Here is a 17,615-nt window from a genome sequence, read left to right as displayed (position 1 = left end):
CCATCCTCCATTTGCGAAGGCTGCTTTTTAGTTAGCTTTGCGACAGTATCAAAAGAGAAATTTCGGATTGTTCTTATTTTCCTCAATTAAGTTGGAAAATTAGCAGCAGTGAGGGCTCTTCGATACTGCACGGTACTGTCTTTCCAAGCTAGTCGGAAGACTTCCAGTTTGGTGTGGCGCCATTTCCATTCCAATTTTCTGGAAGCTTGCTTCAGAGCTCGTGTATTTTCTGTATACCAGGGAGCTAGTTTCTTATGACAGATGTTTTTAATTTTTAGGGGTGCAACTGCATCTAGGGTATTGCGCAAGGTTAAATTGAGTTCCTCGGTTAGGTGGTTAACTGATTTTTGTCCTCTGACGTCCTTGGGTATGCAGAGGGAGTCTGGAAGGGCATCAAGGAATCTTTGGGTTGTCTGAGAATTTATAGCACGACTTTTAATGCTCCTTGGTTGGGGTCTGAGCAGATTATTTGTTGCGATTGCAAACGCAATAAAATGGTGGTCCGATAATCCAGGATTATGAGGAAAAACATTAAGATCCACAACATTTATTCCATGGGACAAAACTAGGTCCAGAGTATGACTGTGGCAGTGAGTAGGTCCAGAGACATGTTGGACAAAACCCACTGAGTCGATGATGGCTCCGAAAGCCTTTTGGAGTGGGTCTGTGGACTTTTCCATGTGAATGTTAAAGTCACCAAAAATTAGAATATTATCTGCTATGACTACAAAATCCGATAGGAATTCAGGGAACTCAGTGAGGAACACTGCATATGGCCCAGGAGGCCTGTAAACAGTAGCTATAAAAAGTGAGTGACTAGGCTGCATAGATTTCATGACTAGAAGCTCAAAAGACGAAAACGTCATTGTTTTTTTTTTTGTAAATTGAAATTTGCTATCGTAAATGTTAGCAACACCTCCGCCTTTGCCGGATGCACGGGGGGTATGGTCACTAGTGTAACCAGGGGGTGAGGCCTCATTTAACACAGTAAATTCATCAGGCTTTAGCCATGTTTCAGTCAGGCCAATCACATCAAGATTATGATCAGTGATTAGTTAATTGACTATAACTGCCTTGGAAGTGAGGGATCTAACATTAAGTAACCCAATTTTGAGATGTGAGGTATCACAATCTCTTTCAATAATGGCAGGAATGGAGGAGGTCTTTATACTAGTGAGATTGCTAAAGCGAACACCGCCATTTTTAATTTTGCCCAACCTAGATCGAGGCACAGACACGGTCTCAATGGGGAAAGCTGAGCTGACTACGCTGACTGTGCTAGTGGCAGACTCCACTAAACTGGCAGGCTGGCTAACAGCCTGCTGCCTGGCCTGCACCCTATTTCATTGTGGAGCTAGAGGAGTTAGAGCCCTGTCTATGTTCGTAGATAAGATGAGAGCACCCCTCCAGCTAGGATGGAGTCCGTCACTCCTCAACAGGCCAGGCTTGGTCCTGTTTGTGGGTGAGTCCCAGAAAGAGGGCCAATTATCTACAAAATCTATCTTTTGGGAGGGGCAGAAAACAGTTTTCAACCAGCGATTGAGTTGTGAGACTCTGCTGTAGAGCTCATCACTCCCCCTAACTGGGAGGGGCCAGAGACAATTAATCGATGCCGACACATCTTTCTAGCTGATTTACACGCTGAAGCTATGTTGTGCTTGGTGACCTCTGACTGTTTCATCCTAACATCGTTGGTGCCGACGTGGATAACAATATCTCTATACTCTCTACACTTGCCAGTTTTAGCTTTAGCCAGCACCGTCTTTAGATTAGCCTTAACGTCGGTAGCCCTGCCCCCTGGTAAACAGTGTATGATCGCTGGATGATTAGTTTTAAGTCTAATATTGCGGGTAATGGAGTCGCCAATGACTAGGGTTTTCAATTTGTCAGAGCTAATGGTGGGAGCCGTCGGCGTCTCAGACCCCACAACGGGAGGAGTAGAGACCAGAGAAGTCTCGGCCTCCGACTCCGACTCGCTTAATGGGGAGAACCGGTTGAAAGTTTCTGTCGGCTGAATAAGCGACACCGGTTGAGCATTCCTACAGTGTTTCCCTCCAGAAGCCATGAGAAAGTTGTCCGGCTGCGGGCACCGTGCGAGGGGGTTTATACTAACGTTACTATCTGTACTTACTGGTGGCACAGACGCTGTTTCATCCTTTCCTACACTGAAATTGCCCTTGCCTAACGATTGCATCTGAAGCTGGGCTTGCAGCACAGCTATCCTTGCCGTAAGGCGATCGTTCTCCTGTATATTATAAGTACAACGACTGCAATTAGAAGGCATCATGTTAATGTTACTTAGCTTCGGCTGTTTGAAGTCCTGACGAACCATGTCCAGATAAAACCTCCGGGGTGAAAAAGTTGAATGAAAAAAGTTGAGTGAGGGAAAAAGTAAAAATATACGGTAATGAAAAAGTTAAAACCGTCAGGTAGCAAAGTAAGATCGGCAACAAAACACACAGCAGCGTAAACAAGTCTGCAAGTTGTGACCGGAAACAGGAAACCGGACACAGTCTCCTCTGAACAGTTGATGTTGAGATGTGTCTGTTACTTGAACTCTGTGAAGCATTTATTTGGGCTGCAATTTCTGAGGCTGGTAACTCTAATGAACTAACTCTAATGAACTTCCTTTCCTGTGGTGGTCCTTATGAGAGACAGTTTCATCATAGTGCTTGATGGTTTTTGCGACTGCACTTGAAGAAACTTTCAAAGTGCTTGACATTTTCCAGATTGACTGACGTTCATGTCTTATAGTAATGATGGACTGTCATTTCTCTTTGCTTAGTTGAGCTGTTCTTGCCATAGTATGGACTTGGTCTTTTACCAACTAGGGCCATTTTCTCTATACCACCCCTACTTTGTAACAACACAACTGAAGGAAAGATATTCCACAAATTAACAAGGCACACCTGTTAATTGAAATGCATCTAAGGTGACTACCTCATGAAGTTGGTTGAGAGAATGCCAAGAGTGTGCAAATCTTTCATCAAGGCAAAGGGTGGCTACTTTGAATAATCTCAAATATGAAATATATTTGGATTTGTTTAACACTTTTTTGCTTACTACATGATTCCATGTGTTATTTCATAGTTTTGATGTCTTCACTATTATTCTGCAATGTAGAAAATAATAAAAATAAAGAAAAACTCTGGAATGAGTAGGTGTGTCCAAACCTTTTACTGGTACTGTATATTAACTTCAATACTATGTGTAGGCTGCTATAGGACTCTGGAAGTAACACATTCAAACCTCAGCCACAGGTATACACCAAACATTGAAATGCACATAGAAATGTTTAGTCTTGCAAGGGTTGTATAACTTTAAACCAGTCACATATATGTGTATGTGCCCATCACTTCATTTGTAGCAGTTTCACTCCTCCACCCTCATCTTCGTCTTCCCCTCTTTCTCCCCATCTCCCCCCACTCTCTCCCTTTCCATCTCCTTTCTCCCCCTCTTTCTCCTGTAATAGAGATCTGTAGTATGGACAGTGTGTGGTTAGCCAACATTAAAGCAGATTAACATGGTCGATGCACACATCAAACACTATCTATATGTGATGATAGAACTATGATGCATTGGTGGAGTATTTGATTTGAATCACAGAAAGTTGACATAGCTCAACTTATACAGTATACTTCAACCCTATGCAACTGTGTATGAGCGTATGTGTGTGTGCATGTATGTGCGAGTTGGTTTCTGTGGTTGTGTGACTGGTGGGGATGGAGAGGAATAGTGACATTTATGTGTCAAGTAAAGTCAAATAATATGAAATTGACAGTGGTCAATAGAATAGGGGGACATGTAGAGCTGTAGTGGCCTCTTGGAACTCTCCAATTATTAATGGTTTTGATGAGTGCATGTTCCAAAATAGAACCTTACCGTTTGCACTGTGGTATTTCTTCACAATACCATTTCAAAAAAGAAAAAACACAGACACACACTCTCTCAATTCAAGGGGCTTTATTGGCATGGGAAACATATGTTAACATTGCCAAAGCAACAGTAAACACTTGACTTCAGATTCTAGTAGGGTGAGGCTGGGTGCTGCAGACTGTTCTAGTGCCCTCGCCAATTCGTTGATATACATGTTGAAGAGGGTGGGTAGTGTAAGAGTGGGGGTTGGGCCTGTTTGCCGGCTCACGGCCTGACTTCCATGTTGAGGCCCTCTTTGCGGGAGTGGGGGGCATGGGGTGGGCAGGAGGGTCATAGGTCTGATCTGAGGGGGCCTAAATGCAGTGTGGGCATGGTTGACTTGGAGGGGTGTTGATTGGTTGGGGTGGGGGGGGATGGGCAGCTAGTTATAAAAAAAAAAAAAGCAAAATATTGTCTACACTCTGCAGCAAACTCTAAAACTGAAAACATTTCTCTCCACGAGCAACTGTGGCCCCTTACGATGAGTTCAGATTTTTGTGACCCCAATCAAAGTGCCCATCCATGCTCCAAACAGAATAAATGCAACAATCACACTCAATTCTGGCTATTAACACCAACACTGATTTTCTTTTACACCACTGAGTGTTAACTCCTGAAACAACAATATTAATGTTACACTGAAAAATAAACATGAGGTAAGACTGTAAAATGTTCTGTGTACCATACATATGGTTCACTCATACTTCCTTCTATTCTCCCACTCTCTGCTCTATACAATTACAGAAAATACTCTTTTGAAATACAGAAATCATGGCAAAAATATTGTTTATGTCAGTATTGTATTTGTAAAATGATTAAGGGAATCATTGCACAAATCATATGCACAAATATTCCCGAATAGTGTAGGTACAGTTTAAAACATATTTTAAAACCTGATGTTAAAGGTTAAATCAGATGAACACTAATGCTCAGCAATATTTAAGAAAGAAAAACGTTATAATAAAACATTTATTCACATTTAGAAGGGTTTCTATGTAGAACCCCTCTTGCCTTCCAAAGAATCACTGAAAAACAGTTCTTAGGATGAAAAAGGTTATACAGTGCCTTGCAAAAGTATTCATCCCCCTTGGCGTTTTTCCTATTATGTGGCGTTACAACCTGTAATTTAAATGGATTTTTATTTTGATTTCATGTAATGAACACACACAAATAGTCCAAATTGGTGAAGTGAAAAAAAAAAAAAAAAAAAAAAAAAAAACTTGTTTACATTTTTTAAATAAAAAATGTAAAGGAAAAGTGGTGCGTGCATATGTATTCACCCCCTTTGCTGTGAAGCCCCTAAATAAGATCTGGTGCAACCAATTACCTTTAGGCGTCACATAATTCGTTCAATAAAGTCCACCCGTGTGCAATCTAAGTTTCACATGATCTGTCACATGATCTCAGTATATATACACACACCTGTTCTGAAAGGCCCCAGAGTCTGCAACACCAATAAGCAAGGTGCACCACCAAGCAAGCAGCACCATGAAGACCAAAAAGCTCTCCAAACAGGTCAGGGACAAAGTTGTGGAGAAAAACAGATCAGGGTTGGGTTATAAAAAAATATCAGAAACTTTGAACATCCCACGGAGCACCATTAAATACATTATTAAAAAAATTGAAAGAATATGGTACCACAACAAACCTGCCAAAAGAGGGCCGCCCACCAAAATGCACAGACCAGGCAAGGAGGGCATTAATCAGAGAGGCAACAAAGAGACAGAAGATAACTCTGAAGGAGATGTGGAGCTTTGTGGAGATTGGAGTATCTGTCCATAGGACCACTTAAAGCAGTACACTCCACAGAGTTGGGCTTTACAGAAGTGGCCAGAAAAAAATCCATTACTTAAAGAAAAAAAAACACGTTTGGTGTTCACCAAAAGGCATGTGGGAGACTCCCCAAACATACAGAAAAAGTTACTCTGGTCAGATGAAACTAAAATGAAACTTTTTGGCCATCAAGGAAAACGCTATGTCTGGCGCAAACCCAACACCTCACATCACCCCGAGAATACCATCCCCACAATGAAGCATGGTGGTGGCAGTATCAGCCTGTAGGGATGTTTTTCATTGGCAGGGACTAGGAAACTGGTCAGAACTTTAAGGAATAATGGATAGCACTAAATACAGGGAAATTCTTGAGGGAAACCCGTTTCAGTCTGCGTCCCAAATTGACACAAGCCTCTGCGTCCCAAAATGATGAGGGGTTACATGTTCACCTTCCACTTGCCCCAGCCAACATCCTTCTCCCCAGACCTCAGCAACCTTTGCGCACAGGAAGCAACATTTAAGAGGAAAGAAGAACACAAGACCAGGAGGGAACCGACAGGAAAGTTAGAACATGACAAAGGTCAGTCACATAACACTCAGGAACAGGGCACACGAGACCGCATCAGCTACAAACAACATCTCCCAATGGTTCATAGCCACTCCAACGGTTCATAGCCACTCCAACGGTTCATAGCCACTCCAACGGTTCATGCTGAACACACCAGCCCACAACAAGAGAAAATAGTCACACCGGGCACCACAGAAAAGAGATGCGAAATGGAGCTTCCCCAAAACCTACAATAACTCAACCCTAGTCTTCATGCAGATTTGCAGTGGGTAATTATGCACTGTTGCCCGCTGGCAAGGAAGTAACCCCCCAGCACGCTGGTAGATTCCACCAAGCCACAGATGTGCCCCCGAGACAACTGCTTAGTCCACAGACACCACACAAAAATAACAAACATTAACAAAGCCCAACATATTCCAAAATGAAACACGTCGCTAAGCCGATCAGGGGAAAAAAGCTATAGCTCCGGGTAGTAAGGTTTACTACCCTATCCAAATCTCCCACTGAGGTACACAGCTGATTACACTCACCTCCTCAGACCAATGTCCCAACAGTAAGTAGAACAAGCGTTTCCAGGCTGGGCAGGGGCCTGGAAACCAACCAATGTACTCTCTCCAACACAGCACACAAACCAAAGGCAACCAGTACTGAGCACCAAACTCAAACTAACAAAATATGCAAACAAAGCACCTACAGAATTTAACATACCTCCATGTTTTCTCCCAAACACAAGTTCAAGATCCCAGACGAGCTCCCACTTGTTACGAACCGGCTCTGAGTTCGCAACAAAAGGGAGACAAGGAGTATCAAAAATATATATTTATTAGATACCACAACTAGCACATCCAAAAACAACAAGGTGTCTGCATGGAGAGAGTCTCCCCAATGACTAGGGAAGAGGTCTCTTTATCCTGGGACACACCCGAGCCCAGGTGCTTCCCATTTAGCTGACGACCCTTCCAACTCCGCCCACCGGCATCCTAATAAGGAAACAAGAACAAAGAGAGAGAATACTGATGGGTTCCCTATAAACAAGAATTGGACTCTACCACTCAATCCATTTGGTGCAATAAACTTAGTAACCCCATTGGGATAAATCAGCATATTTTATTTATTTCACCTTTATTTAACCAGGTAGGCAAGTTGAGAACAAGTTCTCATTTACAATTGCGACCTGGCCAAGATAAAGCAAAGCAGTTCGACAACATACAAAAACACAGAGTTACACATGGAGTAAAACAACATACAATCAATGATACAGTAGACAAAAATGAGACTATATACAATGTCAGCAAATGATGTGAGATAAGGGAGGTAAAGGCAAAAAAAGGCCATGGTGGCAAAGTAAATAAAGTATAGCAAGTAAAACACTGGAATGGTAGAATTATAATTTGAAGAAAGTTCAAAGTTAAAATATAAATAATATGGTGCAAAGGAGCAAAATAATAAATAAAATAAATAAATACAGTAGGGGAAGAGGTAGTAGTTTGGGCTAAATTATAGATGGGCTATGTACAGGTGCAGTGATCTGGGAGCTGCTCTGATAGCTGGTGCTTAAAGCTAGTGAGGGAGATAAGTGTTTCCAGTTTCAGAGATTTTTGTAGTTCGTTCCAGTCATTGGCAGCAGAGAACTGGAAGGAGAGACGACCAAAGGAGGAGTTGGCTTTAGGGGTGACCAGAGAGATATACCTGCTGGAGCGCATGCTACAGGTGGGTGCTGCTAAGGTGACCAGTGAGCGGAGATAAGGGGGGACTTTACCTAGCAGGGTCTTGTAGATGACCTGGAGCCAATGTGTTTGGCGACGATTATGAAGCGAAGGCCAGCCAACGAGAGCGTACAGGTCGCAGTGGTGGGTAGTATATGGGGCTTTGGTGACAAAACGGATGGCACTGTGATAGACTGCATCCAGCTTGTTGAGTAGGGTATTGGAGGCTATTTTGTAAATGACATCGCCGAAGTCGAGGATTGGTAGGATGGTCAGTTTTACGAGGGTATGTTTGGCAGCATGAGTGAGGGATGCTTTGTTGCGAAATAGGAAGCCAATTCTAGATTTAACTTTGGATTGGAGATGATTGATGTGAGTCTGGAAGGAGAGTTTACAGTCTAACCAGACACCTAGGTATTTGTAGTTGTCCACAAATTCTAAGTCAGAACCGTCCAGAGAAGTGATGCTGGACAGGCGGGCAGGTGCAGGCAGCGATCAGTTGAAGAGCATGCATTTAGTTTTACTTGTATTTAGGAGCAGTTGGAGACCACGGAAGGAGAGTTGTATGGCATTGAAGCTCGTCTGGAGGGTTGTTAACACAGTGTCCAAAGAAGGGCCAGAAGTATACAGAATGGTGTCGTCTGCGTAGAGGTGGATCAGAGATTCACCAGCAGCAAGAGCGACATCATTGATGTATACAGAGAAAAGAGTTGGCCCAAGAATTGAACCCTGTGTTACCCCCATAGAGACTGCCAGAGGTCTCTATGGGGGTCCGGACAGCAGGCCCCGTAAAACTCATCTATCACTCCAGTGTTAATCTGCTAAATTGTAATTACTTTGCTACTATGGCCTATTTATTGCCTTACCTCCTCACGCCATTTGCACACACTGTATATAGACTTTCTTTTTTTTGTGTTATTGACTGTACGCTTATTCCATGTGTAACTCTATGCTGTTTGTGTCGCTCTGCTTTACTTTATCTTGGCCAGGTCGCAGTTGTAAATGAGAAGTTGTTCTCAACTAGCTTACCTGGTTAAATAAAGGTGAAATTAAAAAAATATATTAGAATAATAAGCCAAAAGCCCTGACTCTATTCTAACACTTAATCAAGAGTAAAATATTGAATTCATTCCCAGATACTTGTGCCTGTTTAGCATGTCTCAAAACTACTGAGTTAAAAACATAGTAAACGTACTGAGTTAAAAACATAGCAAACGTACTGAGTTAAAAACATAGCAAACACACTGAGTTAAAAACATAGCAAACACACTGAGTTAAAAACATAGTAAACATACCGAGTTAAAAACATAGTGAGTTAAAAACATAGTAAACCAACTGAGTTAAAAACATAGTAAACATACTGAGTTAAAAACATAGTAAACATACTGAGTTAAAAACATAGTAAACACACTGAGTTAAAAACATAGTAAACATACTGAGTTAAAAACATAGTAAACATACTGAGTTAAAAACATAGTAAACATACTGAGTTAAAAACATAGTAAACATACTGAGTTAAAAACATAGTAAACATACTGAGTTAAAAACATAGTAAACATACTGAGTTAAAAACATAGTAAACATAGTGTCAATAAGAAAAAAAGAGACAAAAACATGACATCAATTGGAAACCTACTTTCTGTATCCCTCTGGATGATGAGTAGAATCACACAACACAGCTTCCATAACATACTTTGCTCTTCTCATTTCTAGGGCCATAGGGGAAATGTAATTATAGAATTATATTGCAATTTGAGATTGGCGTTTAATGAGGACCTATTCATTGTTTACGTAAGACAGTTATGTAGGCTAAGCTATATCAAATGTAAAATTATGTTGAATGAGATGCAATTTATTCGGTCAATGGTCTGCAATCATAACTCTATGTAGAAGACTATAAACATCTTGCAATGTAGCCCAAACCTTTTCACAAAATAACAAACGGGCCTACATTGGTCAGTAATAATGGAACAGAACTGATGCATCTGTAAATGTAATAGGCCACTAACCTTTGATGATTGTAAGTTCCTCTGCTGAAGTAGCCGAGACATTTGTTTTTTTCCGTAATGCTGACAGAAAAATGTCCTCCTGTAGGAAAGCCACATCAGCTATAGGAGCCATGTGTTGGATCATGGATGAGAGAGTCTAGTCTCCACCCCACTAGCAGACTCCTGGCTTTTTATAGGCTGTGTGTTACCTCTTTGAAAGCCTGTACCACCATCTACTGGTTATGGAACATACCCATAGGTCCTCCTTGAACCTCAGGTTGTTGTTCTTTAAATATTCATTTTTCTTTGCATTTTTCCATGTCTCTCATCCAACCTAGTTTCTCATTAACTATGTACAATATGTATAAATAAGCACAATGCTTTTAGCACAAACTCATGACACATCGAGCTCACCACCATTGGTATGTTCGTAAATTCAGTCTGGATTGCCAGAGTCCACTCAGAGTGCAATCTGGGTGTTCGTAAATTCAGCACGTTGTCAATATATCCATTCTTAAATTCAGAGAGTTTCGCTCTCAAAGCGTTCAGAGCGCACACTGGATATGGAACAAAGGGGCAAAGGTACAGGACGGCAGGCAGGCTCAGTCAGGGCAGGCAGAAATGGTCAACACCGGGAAAACTAGACAACAGGAACAATCGAGAGATAGGAACAGAGGGAAAACCGCTGGAAGGTTTGACAAAACAAAACGAACTGGCAACAGACAAACAGAGAACACTGTTATAAATACACAGGGGATAATGGGGAAGCTGGGCGACAACTGGAGGGGGGTGGAGACAATCACAAAGACAGGTGAAACAGATCAGGGTGTGATTATTGAACTATGTTAATACTATTAAGGTAAATTACATACTAGCAAGATTGTTGCTTGAATGCAGGGCCAGGTATACATAGATTAGACAATGGAGGTACTCCAAAAACATCCTGCTCAAAATCCTGGTAGTTGTTGATTTTTGGACTATGTTGTCTGTATTTTGCTTTATTATTGACTAAAGGAAGAAAGCTCCCTAAATGTGACTTTTCGGCTAGTACTGAAGCAGGACATCGAGTTACGTTTTTAACCCATAGCCTTGTAATAGCAAAACAACAGCTGAAGGTAGGCAACTTCTTCAGCCTGACTGGCTGTCATTTCAATGCTAGCGTTAGCTGCACTAGCTCACGATTAGCATGAAGACACTGAAAAGCTCACATAAAGCAAATTTGGCCAGTGACAACCTTGTGAAACCTTTGCTAACATCTACAACATTTCAGCTTTCGAACAGATTAAACTTTAATGTGCACGTTCACTTTGTTTTTGGAATATTTACATTCCATCTGAGCCTATTAGGGTAAAATAACAACTTTAGGCATATACACAGTACTATATACTACTGCTTCAAAGGAATACGGTTCCCATTCCTTCCGCTTTATTTTCACACAATTGTGTCATGCAGAAGGGAACCATGAAGAGGAGCTTGGAGTGGGCAAAGGGGAGGCTGTTAAAGCAGCAGAGAAGACCTGATTCACCAAGTATCACAGTTAATTCTGGTGATTCTCACCTGGTTGGCATGCACAACACGGCAAGGTAACTGGGTCTTAGATAGTTAAATAACAGTGTTTTGGGACAAATTAGCAAAACACTAAACTGATTATCACTACCCTTAAAAAGATTGACTGCCAACAAAAGGAAACCAAATCCATGTGGAAAAGTATTCATGAACAACTACAACCCTAATTTATTTGTTTTACTTAGTGCAAATTAACAGTAACATAACCTCTTACATCTAGACGTTCCGCTAGCGGAACACCTGCTCCAATATCTAATGATAGGCGTGGTGCGAATTACAAATTCCTCAAAAATACAAAAACTTCAATTTTTCAAACATATGACTATTTTACAGCATTTTAAAGACAAGATTCTCCTTTATCTAACCACACTGTCCGATTTCAAAAAGGCTTTACAGCGAAAGCAAAACATTAGATTATGTCAGCAGAGTACCCAGCCAGAAATAATCAGACACCCATTTTTCAAGCTAGCATATAATGTCACAAAAACAAAACCACAGCTAAATGCAGCACTAACCTTTGATGATCTTCATCAGATGACACGCCTAGGACATTATGTTATACAATTCATGCATGTTTTGTTCAATCAAGTTCATATTTATATCAAAAACAGATTTTTACATTAGCATGTGACGTTCAGAACTAGCATTCCCACCGAACATTTCCGGTGAATTTACTAAATTACTCACAAAAAACATAACAATTATTTTAAGAATTATAGATACAGAACTCCTCTATGCACTCGCTATGTCCGATTTTAAAATAGCTTTTCGGTGAAAGCACATTTTGCAATATTCTAAGTAGATAGCCCGGCATCACAGGGCTAGCCATTTACACACCCACCAAGTTTAGCCCTCACCAAAGTCAGATTTACTATAAGAAAAATGTTATTACCTTTGCTGTTCTTCGTCAGAATGCACTCCCAGGACTTCTATTTCAATAACAACTGTTGGTTTGGTTCAAAATAATCCATAGTTATATCCAAATAGCCGCGTTTTGTTCGTGCGTTCAAGACACTATCCAAGGGTGACGAAGGGTTATGCGCCCGACGCGTTTCGTGACAAAAATGTCTAAATATTCCATTACCGTACTTCGAAGCATGTCAACCGCTGTTTAAAATCAATTTTTATGCCATTTTTCTCGTAAAAAAGCGATAATATTCCGCCCGGGAGTGGTTGTTTTCGTTCAAAGATAGAGAAAGTAAACATGGAGTCGACTCGGGCACGAGCCTCAGTCTCATAGTACTCTGACCAGCCACTATCCAAACGCGCTAATGTTTTTCAGCCAGAGCCTGCAAAGCCACGATTCAGCATTTTGCCGCCTTCTGAGAGCCTATGGCAGCCGTAGGAAGTGTCACGGGACAGCTAAGATCCTCACTCTTCAATAAACAGAGACAAGAAGAACGACACCTTTTCAGACAGGCCACTTCCTGCATGAAATCTTCTCAGGTTTTTGCCTGCCATATCAAATCAAATCAATCAAATTTATTTTTGTATAGCCCTTCGTACATCAGCTGATATTCTCAAAGTGCTGTACAGAAACCCAGCCTAAAACCCCAAACAGCAAGCAAAGCATGTGAAAGAAGCACGGTGGCTAGGAAAAACTCCCTAGGAAAAACTCCCTAGAAAGGCCAAAAACCTAGGAAGAAACCTAGAGAGGAATCAGGCTATGAGGGGTGGCCAGTCCTCTTCTGGCTGTGCAGGGTGGATATTATAACAGAACATGGTCAAAATGTTAAAATGTTGCATAAATGACCAGCATGGTCAAATAATAATAATCATAGTAGTTGTCGAGGGTGCAACAAGCACGTCCGGTGAACAGGTCAGGGTTCCATAGCCGCAGGCAGAACAGTTGAAACTGGAGCAGCAGCACGGCCAGGTGGACTGGGGACAGCAAGGAGTCATCATACCAGGTAGTCCTGAGGCATGGTCCTAGGGCTCAGGTCCTCCGAGAGAAAGACAGAAAGAGAGAAAGAGAGAATTAGAGAGAGCATATTTAAATACACACAGGACACCGGATAAGACAAGAGAAATATTCCAGATGTAACAGACTGACCCTAGCCCCCCGACACATAAACTACTGCAGCCAACCCAGACAGGAAGACCACGTCAGTGACTCAACCCACTCAAGTGACGCACCCCTCCCATGGACGGCATGGAAGAACACCAGTAGGCCAGTGACTCAGCCCCTGTAAAAGGGTTAGAGGCAGAGAATCCCAGTGGAAAGAGGGGAACCGGCAAGGCAGAGACAGCAAGGGCGGTTCGTTGCTCCAGCCTTTCCGTTCACCTTCACACTCCTGGGCCAGACTATACTTAATCATAGGACCTACTGAAGAGATAAGTCTTCAGTAAAGACTTAAAGGTTGAGACTGAGTCTGCGTCTCTCACATTGGTAGGCAGACCATTCCATAAAAATGGAGCTCTATAGGAGAAAGCCCTACCTCCAGCCGTTTGCTTAGAAATTCAAGGGACAATTAGGAGGCCTGCGTCTTGTGACCGTAGCGTACGTGTAGGTATGTACGGCAGGACCAAATCGGAAAGATAGGTAGGAGCAAGCCCATGTAATGCTTTGTAGGTTAGCAGTAAAACCTTGAAATCAGCCCTTGCCTTAACAGGAAGCCAGTGTAGGGAGGCTAGCACTGGAGTAATATGATCACATTTTTTGGTTCTAGTCAGGATTCTAGCAGCCGTATTTAGCACTAACTGAAGTTTATTTAGTGCTTTATCCGGGTAGCCGGAAAGTAGAGCATTGCAGTAGTCCAGCCTAGAAGTAACAAAAGCATGGATTAATTTTTCTGCGTTATTTTTGGACAGAAAATTTCTGATTTTTGCAATGTTACGTAGATGGAAAAAAGCTGTCCTTGAAACAGTCTTGATATGTTCTTCAAAAGAGAGATCAGGGTCCAGAGTAACGCCGAGGTCCTTCACAGTTTTATTTGAGACGACTGTACAACCATCCAGATTAATTGTCAGATTCAACAGAAGATCTCTTTGTTTCTTGGGACCTAGAACAAGCATCTCTGTTTTGTCCGAGTTTAAAAGTAGAAAGTTTGCAGCCATCCACTTCTTTATGTCTGAAACACAGGCTTCTAGCGAGGGCAATTTTGGGGCTTCACCATGTTTCATTGAAATGTACAGCTGTGTGTCGTCCGCATAGCAGTGAAATTTAACATTATGTTTTCGAATGACATCCCCAAGAGGTAAAATATATAGTGAAAACAATAGTGGTCCTAAAACGGAACCTTGAGGAACACCGAAATTTACAATTGATTTGTCAGAGGACAAACCATTCACAGAGACAAACTGATATCTTTCCGACAGATAAGATCTAAACCAGGCCAGAACTTGTCCATGTAGACCAATTTGGGTTTCCAATCTCTCCAAAAGAATGTGGTGATCGATGGTATCAAAAGCGGCACTAAGATCTAGGAGCACGAGGACAGATGGTCTGGTCTGATGCCATTAAAAGGTAATTTACCACCTTCACGAGTGCGGTCTCAGTGCTATGATGGGGTCTAAAACCAGACTGAAGCGTTTCGTATACATTGTTTGTCTTCAGGAAGGCAGTGAGTTGCTGTGCAACAGCTTTTTCAAAAATTTTTGAGAGGAATGGAAGATTCGATATAGGCCGATAGTTTTTTATAATTTCTGGGTCAAGATTCGGCTTTTTCAAGAGAGGCTTTATTACTGCCACTTTTAGTGAGCTTGGTACACATCCGGTGGATAGAGAGCCGTTTATTATGTTCAACATAGGAGGGCCAAGCACAGGAAGCAGCTCTTTCAGTAGTTTAGTTGGAAAAGGGTCCAGTATGCAGCTTGAGGGTTTGGAGGCCATGATTATTTTCATCATTGTGTCAAGAGATATAGTACTAAAACACTTTAGTATCTCCCTTGATCCTAGGTCCTGGCAGAGTTGTGTAGACTCAGGACAATGGAGCTTTGGAGGAATACCCAGATTTAAAGAGGAGTCCGTAATTTGCTTTCTAATGATCATGATCTTTTCCTCAAAGAAGTTCATAAATGTATTATTGCTGAAGTGAAAGCCATCCTCCATTTGCGAAGGCTGCTTTTTAGTTAGCTTTGCGACAGTATCAAAAGAGAAATTTCGGATTGTTCTTATTTTCCTCAATTAAGTTGGAAAATTAGCAGCAGTGAGGGCTCTTCGATACTGCACGGTACTGTCTTTCCAAGCTAGTCGGAAGACTTCCAGTTTGGTGTGGCGCCATTTCCGTTCCAATTTTCTGGAAGCTTGCTTCAGAGCTCGTGTATTTTCTGTATACCAGGGAGCTAGTTTCTTATGACAGATGTTTATAATTTTTAGGGGTGCAACTGCATCTAGGGTATTGCGCAAGGTTAAATTGAGTTCCTCGGTTAGGTGGTTAACTGATTTTTGTCCTCTGACGTCCTTGGGTAGGCAGAGGCAGTCTGGAAGGGCATCAAGGAATCTTTGGGTTGTCTGAGAATTTATAGCACGACTTTTAATGCTCCTTGGTTGGGGTCTGAGCAGATTATTTGTTGCAATTGCAAACGTAATAAAACTTTTGCAATGGTTCTGTTATACTCACAGACACCATTCAAACAGTTTTAGAAACTTTAGGGTGTTTTCTATCCAAAGCCAATAATTATATGCATATTCTAGTTACTGGGCAGGAGTAGTAACCAGATTAAATCGGGTACGTTTTTTATCCAGCCGTGAAAATACTGCCCCCTAGCCATAACAGGTTAAGCTTGAATGGGCTAGTGACTGTGACAGCATGGAATTCAAAGGAGGAGATAGACAGATGGGTCAGGGGAGAAAGTGAGAATGTCCACTTGGGAGAGATGAGGAATCCAGTGCCACCACACCGCTGTCCAGATGCTCTCGGGGTATGAGAGAACACGTGTTCAGACGAGGAGAGAGCAGTAGGAGTAGCAGTGTTTTCTGTGGTAATCCATGTTTCCGTCAGCGCCAAGAAGTCGAGGGACTGGAGGGTAGCATAGGCTGAGATGAACTCTGCCTTGTTGGCCGCAGACCGGCAGTTCTAGAGGCTGTCGGAGACCTGTAATTCCACGTGGTCTCCGAAAGTATTCATACCCCTTGACTTATTCAAAATGTTGTTGTGTTACAGTCTGAATTCAAAATGGTTTAAATCGATTTTTTCTCTCTCAGCCATCTACATACAGTACCCATAATGACAAATGAAAACATTTTTGAAAATTTGCTAAAATAAAATGCATAAATATCTAATAAGTATTCACACCCCTGAGTCAATCAGTGGTGGTCAATGCCGTTTAAGATGAGGAAGGATGAGCATGGACTTATTTCTATTACAGCATATTGGATGACGGTCATTCATATTCCATTCAAACAGTTAAATGTAACATTGATTGGTTTAGTCTACGACATGATACTCAAATTTTCCATATACCCATCATGAGGTTGCAACCACCAAGCCTATCATATCATAACCGCTACACACAGCCTACTTCGTTGTCACCATATTAGCTAAAGTAACGTCATAGTCTACATAGCTAATAGAACTACCGCGTTAGTAAACCCGCTACAATCATGCAAAACAGTGTACAGTCAGTAAGCCATTTAGCAGTTACACCTGCGGGTCCCCGTGGCAATAAATCTGTAAAACCAAAAGCTTAGCTTAACTTGGAAGAGATCCAGTGTTGAATAGTCATAGCCAGCTAGCTAACATAGCATCCCTCTGTTTGAGATAGGTGTTTGAGTAGGCTAAACTAGCTAGCTGCATTTGCTAGCTAAGTAAGTGAAAATGATTTTTTATATATATATATATATATATATATATATATATATATATATATATATATATATATATATATATATATATATATATATATATATTTAGCTCTTTCTATCTCTATCTCACTCATTCTCTCTCTTGCACCTCCATTTTTGAATAAATTAATTTGTTCAAAACTGTTAATATATTATATTTTTCTCTCTTTGAGTGAACTACTCACCACATTTTATGCACTGCAGTGCTTGCTATCTGTAGCTTATGCTTTCAATGATTCTTTGATTGGGTGGACAACATGTCAGCTCATGCTGCAAGATCTCTGATAGGTTGAAAGTTGTCCTCCAGAAGTTGT

At 41.5% G+C, this 17,615-nt stretch overlaps 1 long non-coding RNA gene across 2 annotated transcripts; it reads right to left on the bottom strand.

Moving 5' to 3' along the window:
• Positions 1–3,948: 3,948 nt before the first annotated feature.
• LOC123730517 (uncharacterized) lies at positions 3,949–17,290 on the bottom strand. Of its 2 annotated transcripts, XR_006761973.2 has the most exons (3): positions 9,972–17,290; positions 9,599–9,671; positions 3,949–7,236 (listed from the first exon to the last, which is right to left on the bottom strand). It is a non-coding gene; the product is annotated as an uncharacterized LOC123730517 (long non-coding RNA). The 2 variants fall into 2 exon arrangements; XR_014382639.1 differs by having other exon boundaries at positions 9,599–17,290.
• Positions 17,291–17,615: the final 325 nt, after the last annotated feature.

Source organism: Salmo salar, chromosome 25 (genome assembly GCF_965601325.2).
Source record: "Salmo salar chromosome 25, fSalSal1, whole genome shotgun sequence".
Classification (NCBI taxonomy): Eukaryota; Metazoa; Chordata; class Actinopteri; order Salmoniformes; family Salmonidae; genus Salmo; species Salmo salar.
The sequence above is the reverse complement of the archived record's forward strand: the minus strand, read 5'-3'. Positions and strand labels throughout refer to the sequence as shown.